General features: G+C 45.6%; 1 non-coding gene across 1 annotated transcript; it reads left to right on the top strand.

The window, feature by feature from the left end:
* The first annotated feature begins 7,334 nt into the window (after nucleotides 1-7,334).
* LOC138353441 (5S ribosomal RNA) lies at nucleotides 7,335-7,453 on the top strand. The gene has a single exon (XR_011223144.1). It is a non-coding gene; the product is annotated as a 5S ribosomal RNA (ribosomal RNA).
* The last annotated feature ends 9,181 nt before the right edge of the window (nucleotides 7,454-16,634 follow it).

The following is a 16,634-nucleotide window of genomic DNA, read 5'->3' on the forward strand; positions in this document are numbered from 1 at the left end:
AGACAAACCACACACAGACATAGATTCCCAAGTCCTCACCATCCAGAATAACATCATACAAGCAGCTGATGCTACCATTCCAAAAACAACCCACAAAACCAGATACTCCTTTTTTCCTTCGATCAGAACAAAAAGGCTACTCTCCTGCTATCACAACAGATTCACCCACAACCTTCACAGATACAATCAAGTAAACACAGACCTCACTATACTCAAAAACCACATACTCAACAGCCTTGACCAAGATCATGCTAACAACTGGGAGAAACTCATACATAAAGCTGAAATACAAAGAAAAACAACTCCACAACAATTCTGGAACTTCATAAAGAGGATCAGAGGAAACTCCTCCTCTTCTACCTTTACATACATCACTCACAACAATCAAAACTACACCGATCCCTCAGAAGTAATAGGCATATTCAAACAACACTGGCAGGACATCTTCAATCCCCACCCCCCACAACCAACAGCAATACAAAACATAAACAGAGTAGAAACATGGATACGACACAACCCTCATGCCATCACACACTACCCTACCATTGACCTCACGACACTAGACGACTTAGAAAGTGACCTCACAGAATCAATACTACCTGAAGAAGTTAAACTCATGCTCAAGAACACCAGACGTAAAGCCCCAGGAGCCTCTGGCATTGGCCAAGCTCTCCTCAAGCAACTTCCAGACCCCCTAATCCTTGCACTCACAGACGTCTACAACGCCTCACTAGCATCAGGATATTTCCCAAGCCCATTCAAAGAAGCCACAGCAATCCTCATTCCAAAACCCCAAAAATCCCCGACAGACCCTAAGAACTACAGACCGATCAGCTTACTAGAGACATTAGGGAAAGTATACGAAAAACTCATAAATCATAAACTCAGGAATCACCTAGAACACAAAAACATATTGACAGACAAACAATTTGGCTTCAGACAACACCGCTCAACACAAGACGCACTGAACATAATAACAAACTACCTCTCCATAAATAAACACCAGAGGGCCAAGACGCCCTCATTGCAAAGGACGTCGAAAAGGCTTTTGACACTGTATGGCACGACGGCCTACGTTACAAACTCTGCACTCTGTTTCAACTATCTGACAACATGCAGAGGCTACTCTGCAGCTTTCTAACAAATAGGAAGATGCAGATCAAATTCCTCAGCAAGCTGTCAGGTTATTTCAACCTAAATGCAGGTGTCCCTCAGGGCTCAGTTCTTTCACCAACCTTATACATACTCTATATAAACGACATCCCTGACCCAATATACTGGACATCAATGACCCTTTGCTACGCTGACGACGTAACCCAACTGATCACAGACTATACGATTAACGCCCTCACACGGAAAGCACAACAAGAAATAGACAAAGTCACCCTCTGGGAACACGACTGGCGAATAAAAACAAACCCCAACAAGTCAAAAATTACATACTTTTTCTACAACAAACGACGTAATCCTGACCCAGTAAAACTCTACTCTCAATCACCAGATGCAACCCAGATCCCAAGAGTCAACAAAACCACAGTACTTGGACTCACACTAGACTTCAACCTTCGCTTTCACACACACATAACACCCAAGAAAGCTATAGCCTCAAACGCTCTATCAAAACTCTACCCACTCAAACATGCCTCCCAAGCCACCAAGCTCTATTTATACAAAACACTTATTCTCCCACTCCTAACATATGCACCGATCCCACTCACACTTGCAGCACCAACAAATAGGAAGAAACTCCAGCGTACCCAGAACAGGGCTCTGAGATGGGTGTTCAATACCCACTGGCAGGACTTCACCACCAGTGAGGCCCTGCATGAGTGGGCGAACATCCCACCTCTGAACATAACCTGGGATACTATGGGGAAGAAACAGATTGACAGAATTCTCACCTATCATGACAACTACGACACGTTCCTCAGAAACGTCCTAAGCAGACCCAGACATACGCACAACCTCTTTAACCTGATCGACGATCCACCTCCTGCTCCGTCCTTTACATAACCCCTCTCCTATAATAACACTACTCAAATAACCAAACTTCCAACTAGAGCCTCCTAACTCTTCTCCCCCCTCTTTAGGGGGGGACCAACTAGCTCCCGTTTTCTGGTGCCTTGGGTGGGGCGCGATGCTGATTAGCAGATCTAAGACCACATCTGGAGTGAGCCCCCAGGGCACACCCAGCTGAGGGCTGCTGTCTCCGTGGGTGCTCAGAAAAGACGAAATGTTGTCACAGAGATCCGATTCCTTGCCTTCACTGCCTAGTCTGGTCATAACGATTTCAATGCCATGCAGCTGGGTCTAGCCCTGGCACTTTACCTCATACTGAAAACCCTTCCTCTCACCCCCACTAATTCTTCCCCTATCCCCACTTCCACGCTCACCCATCAGGGTATCTTGACCTATATTTAAATGAATGAATGAATGACAGAAAACTGACACCTCAAGAATTCTGGAAACGAATCAAACGATTACAAGGATCAACTCACACACCGTTTAAATACCTTCTACATAATAACAACAAAATCACTGATCCTGAAGCAGTTCTCAACATTTTTAAACACCACTGGGAACAAATCTTTCACCCACATCCTCCTGAACCATTTGCACGCCCCAACATTGAAATAGTCGAAGACTGGATACACCAAAATAGACAAGCAACTACACCAGACGACCTCATTCACCTTGAAAATCTCAATTCAAACACTGAACTACAGACTCCCCTAACTCTAGCTGATGTCAAGACAGCTCTCATGGGCACTCGTCGTAGAGCCCCTGGTGCGTCTGGCATTGGACATATCCTTCTTAGACAACTCCCTGCTTCTATCATTACTGCTATCACTAACCTATTCAACGCCTCCCTTGCCTCTGGATACTTTCCACTCAACTTTAAGTCTGCCACAGCCGTTCTTATTCCAAAACCTGGGAAACCCCACACTGACCCAAAGAACTATAGACCCATCAGCCTTCTAGAGACACTTGGCAAAGTCTTTGAAAGGCTGATCAACCAGAGACTTAGAACCCACCTTGAACACAATGACTTACTCACTATCAAACAGTTTGGATTTCGGCCTCACCGGTCCACTCACGACGCCTTAAACATCATGACTAACTACCTCAGTATCAATCAGCACCAAAGACTTAAGACTGCACTCATCACTAAGGACGTTGAGAAGGCCTTTGACACTGTTTGGCATGACGGCTTAAAATTCAAACTATGCAACAACTTTAATCTTCCTCTTATCACCACCAAACTTCTTTCGAACTACTTAGACAATAGGACAATGCGAATTAAGTTCCTCCAACAACACTCTGACTACTTCAACTTACACGCCGGTGTTCCCCAAGGTTCTGTTCTTGCCCCAACACTCTACATCCTATACATAAACGACATTCCTGACCCTGTTCATCACACTTCATTAACCATATGTTATGCTGATGATGTCTCTCACCTTGTCACCAGCAACACCATTGATACACTAACAAACAGAGCACAAACAGAACTTGATGTTGTCACTGAGTGGGAGTACAAATGGCGTATAAAAACCAACTCCAGCAAATCAAAAATCACCTACTTTTTCTGTAAAAGAACTATTCGCCCAATTCCTCTCAAACTCTATTCATACACTCAAAATCCTACTTATATCTCTGTATCTCCCTCCTCCACAGTCCTGGGACTCACATTTGATCGACAACTACTCTTTCACACACACATAACACAGAAACATGCAATAGCTCTTCAAGCCATGAAGAAACTATACAGACTTAGATTTGCAAAACCTGACACAAAAATGCACCTTTACAAAGCACTTATTAGACCTCTCCTAACATACGCTCCACTAGCTCTTTCTCTATCTGCACGCACTAACAAAATAAAACTTCAAAGAATACAGAACAGAGCACTAAGATGGGTACTCAACACCCGATGGCAAGAGTTAAATACCAGTCAAAGTCTCCATGAAAGTACTAACATTCCTGCCCTAAATACCTACTGGAAAACTCTATCAGACAAACAAATCGATAGAATACTCACTCATCATGAACAACACATTGATTTTCTCCTACACACTCTCAGACTACCACGAAACAATCATGACCTCTTCTCTACCATCCATGATCCTCTTCCTAACTCTGTATTTCGTTAAACTTTAGCTTTCAACACCCAGCATCCACTATCATTACATATTCAGCTCACAACAACCAGCACAAAACAATCCGTAAAAAAGTTCAGCCCTGACGCTCTTGAGCCAATCACTGTGATGTTGTGAGTTTGTGATGTCCCGATGTTGTCACTGAAAACACCCGACTGAGTCCCTGCCTCGAAAGCCGCAACCTAACGACACGCAGCTGGGTTTAGCCCTGGCACTTTTTCTCTTACAAATCTTCTTCCTCTCACCCCCCCTTATCTTCTTCTGTCCCCACTTCCAAGCTCGCCCCTATGGGCATCTTCTCCTGTATTATTCTGATTCTGATTTCTGGCATTCGTCAATTCGATTCACACAACTTCAACACCATGACTGGACGCGGCAAGGGAGGCAAGGGACTCGGAAAGGGTGGCGCCAAGCGTCATCGTAAGGTGCTACGTGACAACATCCAGGGCATCACCAAGCCCGCTATTCGTCGCTTAGCTCGTCGTGGCGGCGTCAAGCGTATTTCGGGTCTCATCTACGAAGAGACCCGTGGCGTCCTGAAGGTGTTCCTCGAGAACGTCATCCGTGATGCTGTAACCTACACGGAACACGCCAAGAGGAAGACCGTCACTGCCATGGACGTGGTGTATGCTCTGAAGCGCCAGGGTCGTACCCTCTACGGATTCGGCGGATAAGAGCTTGGCTAATCCATCGATTCCACCCACCACCACCTCAAAACGGGACCTAATTAGGTCCCTATACTTTTTTACTGAAGGGCTTAATAGACGATAACATAAATTGTTTTGATATCAGCTAGCACATTGGGTCTTATGAAATCTATTTTTTTATCCTCGCATGCTTAAAGGGACTCTGATTGGGGAGGGAGGGGGGGGGGGTGGGGGGGGGGGAAGGTTTGTTACGTTATATACTAGCAGAGCAGGATCATTGGTGGGGGGGGGGGGGGTGTGAGGGGGGAGAGAGAGAGAGAGAGATCTTTCCCAACTCTTCCTTTTTACATGAGTGAGCTACCCGTTTTATTCATTTTATCCTTCTCAGAGCTGTTTTGATAGTATCCAAATGATGGTAAATGAAAAGGGAGGACACGAATATCTACCCAGAATTCAGGACTGGCAATCGATATGCATGTTTGAGTGAGAATCTTTTTCTCTCTCAACTTAGGTATACGTTTATGTCTTACCTAAAAGCGAGAACAACACTATTGGGACAAGTATGCAAGGCCCAATTTTCCTAACAAGCACAGTTAATTTTGTTATTTTCGAACATTTCTTTCCAAATTGGTTTATCCAATTAACAGTATTATATTAAGATCATGAATTGCTGGGTTAGGTTAGGTTAGGTTAGCTTAGGTTAGGTTAGGTTAGGTTAGGTTAGGTTAGGTTAGCTTAGCTTGGGTTAGCTTAGGTTAGGTTAGGTTAGCTTAGCTTGGGTTAGCATAGGTTAGGTTAGGTTTGATTACATTTCTATGTTAGATTTAACTCAAATTCAAAACAATTGCAGTCATTCGGCTTGTTAGTCAACTTGCCTCTAATAGGGGCAATTTGTCTAACAAGACTATTTAGTTTTGTGTGTATATATATATATATATATATATATATATATATATATATTATAGCTTCAAGACTCCGAACCAATATAGAAGCATCAAGAGGAAGTGCTTGTGTTATGGGCCAATAGGCCTTTTGCAGTTACTTCCATTCTTATGTTTTTATTCCCATTGGTTCGTGTTTTATCTTGTGTAAATGTCAATCACCTTACCCAAAACTTTGGTACCATATCACCTCACCCATGTATATATATATATATATATATATATATATATATATATATATATATATATATATATATATATATATATATATATATATATATATATATATATATATATATATATATATATAATATATATATATATATATATATATATAATATACAGAGTAAATCTACCCCAAAAGTAATGATTTATTTGTCTACAAAACTAAACTCTTTTTGGAATCATATGAGGCCCCTCCACTGAGGGGGGAGGCCTGGATGTTTATTGTCATGTGTATTCATGCTGCTTGCATGTCGTCGTTTATTTTGCCTTTGTTGTTTTCTTGACAGCTTTCTTTGCCTTGGGTGGTTTGGGAGATTTTGAAGCTCTCTTTATTTTGGGCTTTTTGTTCCCAACAACAAGCTGCTGCTGCTGCTGCTGCTGCTTCTTTTTCAAGGCTGTAGGTGGTTTGTTGCTTGTGGCGGCTTTCTTGGGAGTTACCACGACCTTCTTTGCTGCTGTAGATGGTTTCTTGGTTGTGGTGGCTTTCTTGGGAGTTAGAACGGCCCTCTTCTCTGCTACGGCCAGCTTGAATGATCCACTAGCTCCACTTCCCTTGGTCTGAACAAGAATGCCGTCAGCCACTGCTTTCTTGAGAAATCTTCGGATGTAAATGGCGATCTTGGTAGCCTCGACTTTGTTGTTGGCAACAACGTACTTCTTGATTGCTTGTAGAGACGAGCCCTTACGGTCTTTGAGTGCTGCGACCGCGGCTAGAACCATTTGACTAGTTTTCGGGTGAGCAACCTGGACGCGAGGTTTCCTGGTGGTGGCCACCACAGCAGCAGCAGCCGCAGCCTTCTTGGTAGGCTTTGCTTCTACCATGATGATGATGAACCAACCAAGGTGATGAGAGACGCTCAGACAGTCACGGGGGAATGATGCTGCCGCCGCTTGAGCCGAACCTATTTATGTGCCTGCACGGTACAGAAGCTGCAACCTGGCAACTCGTCCACCAATCACGACGGTTGGTTTTACGGCTCCGAAACCTGGATCCCATATCTTCTCTAAAATAGAAGCATTTGTTCATGTTCTTTGTAAAAGTATCATAAAGCAGGACAGATGAGACAAATATCATAAAAAACTGAAGAGCAGATGAGCACACACATGTTTGTATTACAAAAGAAAATCCACAAATTCATTAGAAATTGGCAGGGCAGGCTGAGGAAGTAGGTAGATGTAAAATGTCTGTAAATGGCGAAAGAACATAAACCCAAGACTGAATAAACGATGTTAAATATCCATGCCAAGGAGACAAAAATATGTTAGGATACAATTACCATTAAGACACCACAAGCAGGTCCGTATCCTGCCGTGATGACTAAAAGAGTTGGTTATTAGCCACAATGTGTAGGCAGTCTCATGCCAACGGCCATACCACGTTGAGAACACCGCTTCTCGTCCGATCAGCGAAGTTAAGCAACGTTGGGTTTGGTTAGTACTTGGATGGGTGACCGCCTGGGAACACCAAATGCTGTTGGCAATAATGTTTTTTGTTTTGTTTTGTTTTGTTTCGTTTGTTTTTGTTTGAATGGCTGGCTCCACGGGAAATTCACGGAGTTGTGTGGAATAAGGCCTGGTAAAATGAATTAATATGTATGTCATGTTTAAAACAAACTCGCTTAATATAGATATTGTGTGAGGCTTTATACAAAAACAAACAACCAAAACAAAACATGTTGTATATATATATATAGCTTAATCCGGGTTTGAACTCGCAACTCCAAGAATACGCATCACTTATATACACTTTACCACTGGACCACTGCAGGACACTAGCTTGATGCTGAGGTATCAATTTAATGACGTAAATGCCATTTCCACAAATAAATGATAATTAAAAAGTATTTGTATGTACAAATCTTTTCTGTTTAAAAGGCTACAATATCAGTTACTGATATAATTTGTGTTAATGTTTCTATACCCACAGGAAGGCATATTTTTGCTTATATGTAAAGGGTACGGAGAAGGAATCCACAGACCATCATTCCCCTCCCCTTCCCTCCCCCCCCCCCCCCAACTCCCACCTACTACCACCACCACCACCACCACCACCACCACCACCACTCACCACTACTCACCACCAATCACCACCACCACCAATCACCACCACCACACCTAACCGAAAACCCCCTAACACATCAACCCTCCCCCCAATCAACAGGCGAAATAATAACCCTCAAATGCCTGCCTGCCTGCCTGCCAGCCAGCCAATACTAACGGTCTTCTCAGAAAGAAAATCTCTTTGTATCTGTATTACTTGATGAAATGTATGATTCTAATAATGAAAATAAATTTTGATGTCGGTTGTATGAGCATAATGACCAATATGCACATGATATGAATGAATTAAATAGTGTAGCTTTAAGTAATTAGGTTGTAGACACATTAAGCGGATATGATATTTGACGCGTCCAGAACTTTTTTTTTTTTTTTTTTTTTTTTTTTTTTTTTACATGCAAGCATGCGTATAATGTACAATAAAACAGAACAAATATAACATAGAACAAAAGTACAAAGCACACACATGAACAATGACAAAGGAACAAATCAAGAAGAAGACCAGCCAGAAGGGCTGACCACAAAACAAAAATGCATATACAAACATAACACAAATATAAACACAGCGTAATACAAACATAAGGGAAACAGAGAGGCGAGAAACATACAAAACAAGTCTGCTAACACCTCAAACACATAATGCACACATAACAAAGAGCACACAAGATGACAAACAAGCGCACACGACATCCACAACCAAACACACAAACGTACAGGAACCGCACCCCCCCCCCCACGAGCCATACAAGAAAACCCACAATACAAACCGGAGCACGCAGGAACCGGAAAACAATACCCACCCCACCCACTCACATACACACCCCACAACCAGGCAACACAAAATACATAGAAATCACTTGCGAGGAACCTCGTGAGAAATGTACTTCTCCGGGAAAAGATCATAAGGATATTTCGCCTTGTAAGCTTCCCAGACTAGATCTTCAAGGTCGGTAGGGTTTTCGACCCCCCGCGCTCGAGCGGGTAACATAAACTCAGGAACATCTATATCTGGCGGCATCGGCCAATGCCTAAGGTCACTGACGCAAGTCGCATAACGAGGCCGGGGAGCGCCAACCACGCCCTTCGAGGAAGCAGATGACACCGGAGAAGCGGACGAGGGACGCCGAGCCTGCCACGCCTTCGCCATAGGAGCAGGTGTCGGACGCTGAGACGATAGCACTTCCACGGATACCGCAGGAGACACGGAAGGGACTGCAGGAAACGGAAGAGGCGGCAAGACCGCTGCCGAGGAAACGGGTAACGAGGAAGGGGCCACAGAACATCCAGAGCGAGCATCCGTTCTCAACATCACCACCAGGCCACCCCGCTCACCACCAACTACAGCAGGGGGAACCACCGCCCACGAAGAACCGGAGCCATCCGACGCAGGCAACGCACCTGAAGCAGGACCCTCGGACACCGGACCAGAAGTGGAGGCCGAAACGCCGGCACCGGCATCCTCAGGCAAGTGTACCTCCGCCACCACCGTAGTGTGCACCACATCCGGAGCCACGCCACCGTCAACGGAAGGACGACACTCGTCGAAGTCGCCAACATCAGCCCACACAGAAGAACGCCGGGAACGCTTAGGCTCGGGCCGCACATCATCAGACCCGGAGGCAGACTCAGCGACCCGCGCAGCACCAACCGAGCGAACCGACGCACGCCGCAGCACGGAAGCCTCCTCAACCACACGGGGCACCAGGCCAGGCACAGGAGGGAATACCGGATCCACCTCATCTCCTAGCACAGCCGGGACAGACGGCGAGGGTGCAGGGACCGGGACAGATACAGCAGAGGAAGAACTGGAAGACGAGGGGTCTGAGCAAACGGCAGGCGGAAGAGGCGCAGGGACATCAGCCGGAGCACTAGGCGAGGACCCAACCTCTGGAAGAGATGCGGCAACAACAGGGGGCGCAACAGCTGCTACAGAGGGCACCTCCTCAGCCGAAGAGACGTCCATACCCACCGAATCATCCCCCACAGGAAGGGGCGGAAAATCCTCCTCACTGAAGAGGTTCACTGGTGCAACAGGAGGCGCAGAACAGTCAGCAGCCTGATGGCCCAAAAGACCACAACGATAACACGTCCGCGGCTGACGGGCGTAAAACACCCGAACGTTGTACCCCATAAGGCGCACAGAGGACGGAATATCCGCCCGGAGTCTCATGCCCAGGGTGCGAATGTTAGACCTCACACCCTTAAGAGGACTAGAAGACACCACGTTCACTCTCACACTAATAACTGCGCCAAACCGCCCGAAATACCGCCGTAGCAGAGCCTCTGGAAACTCCAAGGGAGCCCCATGCACACTGATGTAAGTAAGTGCACCACTTCTATCCGAGAGGGTGACAGTGCCCGCACCATCCGGCAGAGGCAGTGTCCGCCCCTCGTATCGCCGGAGAAAATCGCGATACGCCGCCTCCTCGGCAAACTTCACAATGGCCCTACGGGCCGTTACCAACTCGACCCCATAAATCGCAAACACAGGGACAGAGAGCATTTCACAAGCCAGGGCAATCTCCGGGTAACCAGCCCGCACAGAGAACTCTAGTCCCACAGACTGAGTCCGGACGACTGGGGGTAGAGGGACCCCCATCGTAACGCCACGTCAGCACAGGCGAGCAGACACACACCCGCCCCCAACCGGCCGAAACGGGCAAACAACACCAAACTGCTGGAGCGCCGATGCAACACGTCTGCCCCGCACCGAAGCTAGGGCCAGACTCACGCGTCCAGAACTGGTGATTTTTGGTTTAGTTTTAAATGCACCACCACCACCACCACCATTGCTTCCCCAGAGCCTAATTAAGGACCGGTAAAAGGAGTCAATATGTATGTCATCTATAAAACCAAAGAATGAATAAAAAAACACACACACAAACCTACATAATAGTATTAGGAAGATTGTATGGCAAAAAAAAAAAAAGTATTATTCCCATTGGGTCGTTTGAACTCGCGACTTCCAAAACACCAGCCACACACCTTACCACCCAGCCACCATAGAGTTGGTATAATTGTGCAACTTTAGTTATAAAAGTAAAGTTTTCTCACATTGTATTGATAACTTTAAGGATTTTGTTTTTTGCATGTACAAATCTTATTGTCTGTTCTATGAAAAGGCTTGATGTAAATTATGTATTTTTTGAATGATTGAATTGTAGGCACATTAAGCGGATTCGATATTTGATATATCCAGAAAAGGCGATTTATGTTCAGTTTTAAAATGCATCACCGTTAACGCTAAAGGACTGGTAAAATGACTCGATGTTTGTCATTTTTAAAATAAACACTAAAACAAGGCCCTTAACATATATAATGTTTGAATATAAATTGAATGCATATAAATACAAAGTGGGAGTGGCTGGCTGGCTGGCTGGCTGGCTGGCTGGCTGGCTGGCTGGCTGCCTGCCTGCCTGGCTGCCTGCCTGCCTGCCTGCCTGCCTGCCTGCCTGCCTGCCTGCCTGCCTGCCTGGCTGCCTGCCTGCCTGGCTGCCTGCCTGCCTGCCTGGCTGCCTGCCTGCCTGCCTGCCTGCCTGCCTGCCTGCCTGCCTGCCTGCCTGCCTGCCTGCCTGCCTGCCTGCCTTGCCTTGCCTTGCCTTGCCTTGCCTGGCCTGGCCTGGCCTGGCCTGTCCTGTCCTGTCCTGTCCTGTTATTGCCTTGCCTTGCCTTGCCTTGCCCTGCCTTGGCTGCAGCTGGCTGGCTGGCTGGCTGGCTGGCCGGCCGTAAATCAACTCTTAACAACACCACACCACACCACACCATCACTCATCACCCATCACCCACCACCGGCCCCAGTCTCCCAGCCTCTCTTATATACCCGAGCAGGCCCTTTAAATTATTTGAATTGTTGCACTTCGGCCAATGGCACGATCGCTGCTGCTCAAACATATTCTGGTTCACAAGTATTAAAATATATATATTATAATATATATATATATATATATATATATATATATATATATATATATATATATATATATATATATATATATATATATATATATATATATATATATATATATATATATATATATATATATATATATATATATATTCATGAAACACATTAAAACCTTGATCATTTATTCATTTATTACGTCTAGTGAAGAATTGCTTTTGTTCATTTGTATGATTAAAAATTGATAGAATAAGAATTCCTCGCTTAAAGTAAAATATAAAATATATACTGTATTGGATTTATATGATTGGTTAATATTCCAAGTGATGCTGAATATCCCCTATAATTTTGTTTTGTTTGTTTGTTATGTACACATTCCAAATGAAATCAATATAAATGTTATTATTAATGTTTGAAAGTTGATTGTCTACTTGAATCTCTCTATTAAAGTGTGTGTGGCTCCGGATGGAGCCTGGTTATGGTATTTGTCGTGGTGGGTGGCAGAAGTGCTTACTTCTTCTCTGTCTTCTTTGGCAAAAGAACTGCCTGAATGTTTGGAAGAACACCTCCCTGTGCAATGGTTACGCCAGACAGAAGTTTGTTGAGTTCTTCGTCGTTGCGGATGGCCAACTGCAAGTGACGTGGGATGATACGGGTCTTCTTGTTGTCACGTGCGGCGTTACCGGCGAGCTCCAGAACTTCGGCAGCGAGGTATTCCATGACGGCTGCCAGGTAGACAGGAGCGCCAGCACCGACGCGTTCGGCGTAGTTGCCCTTACGCAGCAGACGGTGAATTCTGCCCACGGGGAACTGAAGTCCGGCCCTGCTGGAGCGAGACTTTGACTTGCCCTTCACTTTGCCTCCCTTGCCGCGTCCTGACATTGCTGCTGCTGTTGTGGGTTTGTGGTGTTTTATGCGGGTTTGGTTTGGTTTGTGGTCCATAGGGAATGGAAAGGATGGGGGAGGTAGAGGGATGGGGAGATGAAATTCAGGAAGAGGATGCGGGTGTAGAGAGAGAGGAGGTTTGAAAGTTCGGTGGCCAGTCCACCATGGGTTGACATTTTTGTATGTGTTGTTTGTTTGCGTATGTGTTATGTTGGGTTGTCAGTACATTGGCTGGGGGGGCTAGTGTTTGTGACCTTGTTGGTGTCCTAAAGCACTAGAGCCGATGGAGTTGGCTGAAGGAGGCTAATCTTAGAAACATCAGGGTAGTTACACTTCTGCCGCCACGACAAATGGTTTTTTGGTTTTATATTTTTTTGTAGGTGTTTTATTTATTTATATATTTTTTTTTTTTTTTTTTTATTATTATTTTTTTTTTTTTTTTATTTATTTATTTATTTTTTTTTTTATTTATTTTTTTTTATTTTATTTTTTTTCTTTCTTTCTTTATTCTTCATTTGGTGTAGATTGGGTCCGGGATGGGCCACTCATCTGGATCGTCTGGCAGACCGCTTAGTATCTGAGGGCTTGGGAAGGCCTCATCATGGATATGTCTGATCACTTTTTGTTGGAGAGTGATTCTTCTGGTTCTGTGTGGTGGTTCGTGGATCTCGTAGTCGCTGGTGGTGTTTTCTGCTACGAAGGGATCTTCTGGGTCTGGGACATACATGTTCTTCATACGGTACAGCTGTCTTCTGGCCAGGTAGCTGAGCCTAATGTTCATTGGCTTCATGTTGAGCGTCTCATGGATCAGGTCAGTTCTTACCCTGTCCCTCAGAGTCAGGCCCTCTGCAAAGCGAAGTGCTTTGTTTTGTACTCGTTGAATCTTCAACATGTTGGATTTGTTGGTGAGGTTCAGGGGAACGTAGGGGTATTCCAAGCTAGGCCTTATGATCATTCTGTACAGGTGGAGCTTGATGTGGGATGGGGCTTGGTTGAAACGGAAGAGCCTCTCCAGTGAGCCCCGGGCCATCGCTGTCTTCTGGGATACGTACTGGGAGGAGTTGAGTAGCCTGTTGAAGTTGTAACCGAGCACTGTGTTGGAGTTTGAGATGGCTATGGGATCACCCCTGATTCTTATTCCCCCCTCATTTTCAATAGAGAAGGCCATACAGCCGACAGTGCTTAATTGGATCTTTTCTGGGTTAGTGGTGATCCTCCATTTCCTTTCCCAGTTAGCAGTCCTTGCTAGTTCTACGTTTGCCTTACGGGTTACAGTTGCATGCTTGCGGGCTCGCAGATCGAGCTTCGTGTTATATACCCCGCTCAGGATCAAGGGAGCCCGCCACTGACCAATCAGCGCGCTCCGCCACGCGACCCGCTCTGAGCTGAGTCGCGAGCGGGATATAAAAGGAAAGCTCGACTCGCGCAAAAGTTCGAACCAATCAGCATCGTTGCAAGAGTAGCATCGTCTCGCTCGCAGTGTGACTTAGGCGGCCCTCTGCTTGAGCGCTACGCACCTCACTCTACCAACGTCTGATTCCTTAGAGTGCGTGAGTGGATGGATCGATCAGCTCGCCAGCCATAAAGCAAGCCAGCATCGTCTCGCTGTCACTACAGCAGCTGTTATCTCCAGCCTCGACGAGCACTTCGGTGCAGCCAAAAACCAGTTCCAGCCAGCAGTTATTGGAGCAGAACCAGGCGCTTCCCAGCCAGCATCTAGTCCTAAGCAGTGACATCTTCCTCGTGGCATCTTCTGTGTGTTGTCCAATGTGCTTGTGTCCAGGTCGGACTGCATTTAGGTGAACAGCCCCACTTCGAGCCAGAACAGGCCCAGGTGAGAATACGGAAGTTCACCTTTTGCAGTTGCGTCATGGCATAGGTGCATTCTTTTTCTCCTCTCCTAAAATTCTTCCGTTTCTGACACTGCCGAGCCAGTTGTGGAATCTCGTGATCGTGCGAGCCCACCATAACTGGGGGTGCAACCTTCCGGAACACGGTGTTTGTTCGTGGTGAGACCCTTAGGCCAGGTCTTAGACCTGGCCTACACACTGACCCCCACTGAGCTATGGAATCACAGTGATTGGCACAAGACACGGGACTGTCAGTAGATAGTGAGTCACAATGGCTCACTGTCTACGGATGACCTACACTGGGAATACACCCATAGACACTATTGACTGCATCACCACCTTCTACAATGCCACTGGCACACCAGCCACTAACCACATCAAACACGCCAACACAAACACCATCAAATTTCTCATTGCCTCTGAAGACGACCTTTTTGCCTGTTTCAAGGAACCTACTTTCAGAAAACTCACACAAGCTTCACTTACTCCTGTTCTCACTATTGAACAAAAAACTAAATGCTCTGTACTTGTAAGAAATGTCGACAGCTCTGTCCTATCAGCACCTAACACTATCAATCTCTCCCAAGACATCTCACACAGGAATGCTATTACTGTCATGGAAATATACCCAGTGCCCAACACAAAACACCTTAAGATCCAGTGTTCCTCCCCTACAGAAGCTCAAAAACTCTTGCATCATGGGATAAAAATCCTCAACACCAGCACTCCTCCCTATCTCATTAGTCCAGTTGACTATCTTCCTTTGCTGCAATGCTTTAAATGCTACAAATACAGTCATGAAACCCGGAAATGTAAAAGCCCACAAATTTGTTCAAAATGTTCTGCAGAAGGCCATTTTTACACTCAGTGCTCTGCCAACACTTTAAAATGCACCAATTGCCAAGGTGCTCACTCAGCAGTTGACAAATCTTGCCCTTTGAGAAAGCAAACCCTAAAATCTCTTCGAAATAACCAACCTCGCACTCAAGCACAACCTCATTCCTCTTCTTCAACCTCCCATAACCTATCTCATCACCAAACAGCATCAGCCACCTCAATGTCCTATGCCAGTGTCCTTAATGCTTCACCTCACCAGCAACATCATCATAATACTGCACAACAAACTCAGTCCTCTCCACCTCTCTTCCCTCACCCACCACCTCCACCTTATTCTCCTCTTCAGAACCTTGCATATGAACGAGTCACTGCCTGTGTACAAGCTGCTTACTTGAAGGCCAAGGACGATGGCCGTGACTTTGCTGACTATCTTCCAATCTTTCTCACTCATAACGGCCTTCCTAGTATTTCTGTTCCTCCTACTCAACTATTGCGCTCTGCTCCATTCTCGCCTACAGTCCTCACTCCACAAAACACCATGACTTCAGCTGAAGAAAATACTACAGTTCCCCCACAATCTCCTACCAACCCACTCCTGACTGCTACAGAAAACGGTGCCACTGACCAAACAGCACATCCTGGACTATCCCAAACTGAAGCATCCATGTCAAAGGCCCTTTCAACCTCTTCTCCCAACATTGTCCTCTCCACTTCCAATCTGACTACTAACACTACAACCTCTGATACCTCTCACCCGGTCCCTGTCAACAAGCCTTCTGTCTCCCTCCATCCCCCAACAACTTCAGTCATTTCTTCTGTAACTCATCTTGTCTCGTCCCGAGCCCGTTCAGCAACCCGTTGTCTTACTCCCACCTCCCGCTGTAAATATCCTACAATTCCTACCACCATCCTCCAAGATGCACCCTCCTCAATAACTGCCCAACTCATTGAATCACGCAACCCTCATGCTCTTGTACATGCACAAAACCCCACCAGCACCCCATCAAAACCTAAAAATTCATAAATATCATACAGTTTAATGTGAGGGCATATTTCAACATTAGACACATGGTGTCAGATTTTATTGAGATCGAGAGACCTGATGTGCTATTATTAAATAGCACATACAT

The sequence above is a fragment of the Procambarus clarkii genome, chromosome 57 (genome assembly GCF_040958095.1).
Source record: "Procambarus clarkii isolate CNS0578487 chromosome 57, FALCON_Pclarkii_2.0, whole genome shotgun sequence".
Taxonomy (NCBI): Eukaryota; Metazoa; Arthropoda; class Malacostraca; order Decapoda; family Cambaridae; genus Procambarus; species Procambarus clarkii.